The following is a 2,763-nucleotide window of genomic DNA, read 5'->3' on the forward strand; positions in this document are numbered from 1 at the left end:
ACTTTACCTTGTTCGTGACTATTTTTGTCATGGTACAAGTACCGGGTATGTGTACCATTAAGACAAAAATGAGTTCAGGAACTCACAGAACTTTTTCGTTTTGCGTACTGGGTATGTATACTGAAAAAGCGGGGGCTAACAACCACACCCAATATTTCGTTTAGGCAATCTGTAAGGACTAACTCCAATATAATTCCAAGAGAATCAACTAGGAAGTCAGACTCAATCAAGGAAAATATATCCAAGAGTTATATCTCAATTTCTTAAATCAATCTGCAAGTGAACAGATAGAAATCCGTGAGCCGGATTAATATGAGAAATAACTTGGATGGTACCAAAGACCAATATCCAAGCGTCAATCAATTTCAATCAACAACCAAAGGTTGGATTCACCAATTGATTGATCTACGCACAACCTGTGATATTTCAATTATATGGAAAATATAATGCGGAAATGAAATAACACAAACACCAAAAGTTTTGTTAACGAGGAAACCTCAAATGCAGAAAAACCTTGGGACCTAGTGATTTGAACACCACACTATATTAAGCCGCTACAGACTCTAGCCTACTACAAGTTAACTTTGAACTGGAATGTAGTTGAGCCCTAACCAATCTCACACTGATTAAGGTACATTCGCGTTCCTTACGCCTCAGAATCCCAGCAGGACTCTACGCACTTGATTCCCTTAGCTGATCTCACCCATAACTAAGAGTTGCCATGACCCAAAGTCGAATACTCGATAAACAAATCTGTCTCACACAGAAAAGTCTATTGAATAGATAAATCTGCCTCCCACAGAAATACCTACGAGTTTTTGTTCTATCTTTTGATAAATCAAGGTGAACAAGAACTAATTGATACACCAGACTTATATTCCCGAAGAACAGCCTAGTAATATCAATCACCTCATAATAATCTTGACCATATGGTAGCGTAACAAGATATTGTGGAATCACAAAGAATGATACGAAGAGCTTCGTGATTACTTTTTATATCTTACCTATCGGAGATAAATCTCGAGCAAATATTAGAGACGATAGTACTCAATACGATAAAACAAAGTAAGATCAGAACATACAACTACAGAGAAAATAGTTGGGTATGGCTTCAGAATCCCAATGAAGTCTTTAGGTCATTAACCTATAATGGTTTTAGAAAAACCTAGGTTAAAGGAGAATCGACTGTTGTCGCAAATAATATCACACAGGAGGTGTGGGGATTAGGTTTCCAAGTTGCTAGAGTTATCCTTTATATAGTATTCAAATCAGGGTTTGCAATCAATGTTACCTTGGTAACAAAGCATTAAATATTTACAGTTAGATGAAAATCTGATTAGATTCAAGCTAATATCTTTCAATTGTTAGATTGTCTTAGCTTGTTACACACAAATGAAATGTACCTTTATTTAGTTATGGGTAACCGTACCTAAACATCTAGACTTAGTTGGCTCAATATAGTTAACCGAAGTTAGCCATATGAACACTTTCATATCAACCTTATTCATCTTAAACACAACTAGTTCAAATGACTCAAATGAAACTAGTTATAGAGTTGTTCAATTGTTTATATTCTCATAGAAGTATACAAGACACAGTTGAAAAAAAATCGGTTTTGATTCACTCGAATTAATTCATGAACATTATAGCCACGGTTTGCAAAGATTGCATTTGAAAAGACGAGGGTACCCAAATATACCTCAATCTAAAACTTTTCGACCTATAAGTCCTTTCTTCGAAAGTGATTTTCTATGGACTGAGTCGAGACAATACAACTAATCGGTTCACACTTCGTGTGATCTTCTATGGATACGAGATCGAGACAATACGACAACAAGATAACTTGTATGATTGACTATGGACACAAGATCGAGACAATACAACAACGAAGTATGATTACTTGATAATAGGTTCGGACTTAACCAAACACAATAAGATTTCTATCAAGTAATTAAGAATTGACGTTTGTGTATTTTACTTCTAATTATAATAACATTTATAATTGCGGAAATAGAAAAGTAAAAGACACAACAAGATTTTGTTAACGAGAAAACCGCAAATGCAGAAAACCCCCGGGACCTTGTCCAGAATTGAATACTCTCATAATTAACCGCTATACAAAATCTAAAAAAACTTCGTATAGTTGAGACCAAACAACTAAACCTATAGTTCACCTAGTTCCCTCAGTATTCCTGCGCCTCCAACTTGTAATAAGTCACGCACTTGGAACAATTCCTTTGGTTCGTATTCCAAACAGTAAAGGAACAACAAATCTGTTCGGTAACAACTCTTTTCAAACAACGTGGTATCAGTTTGACAAAAGGCTCTTCCGTTTATCACAATAAACTCCTTTGTCAGGTTATTAGATCTATCTATTAACAACTACCAACGTAATTGTTTAGACTGTGCAATCAATACTCTTAATCACAAAGAATTGTATTGATGCCAATCTACTCAACTAATCAATCAAGGTCATCACAAAAATAAACCGATTATAGTTGGATCCCTAGCCGATCAAGTTTTGTGCACACCAAAAATTATGAACTCAAATAAGAAATCTTCTTTGTCTTCAAATCTTCTTAGATCTTCAATAAACACATGCACACAAACAACTTGAATATCTAGTTATCAATCACACTCAGAACGGAGTCTGTTAATGATGGATTATCACAAGACGTCTTTAGATCTACAAACAGTTATAAAGATCCTCATCGATACTTCGATCTAGTTTGAGTGAATCTTATATCAGAAGAGAAGATTCTC

The sequence above is a fragment of the Papaver somniferum genome, chromosome 4, assembly GCF_003573695.1.
Source record: "Papaver somniferum cultivar HN1 chromosome 4, ASM357369v1, whole genome shotgun sequence".
Taxonomy (NCBI): Eukaryota; Viridiplantae; Streptophyta; class Magnoliopsida; order Ranunculales; family Papaveraceae; genus Papaver; species Papaver somniferum.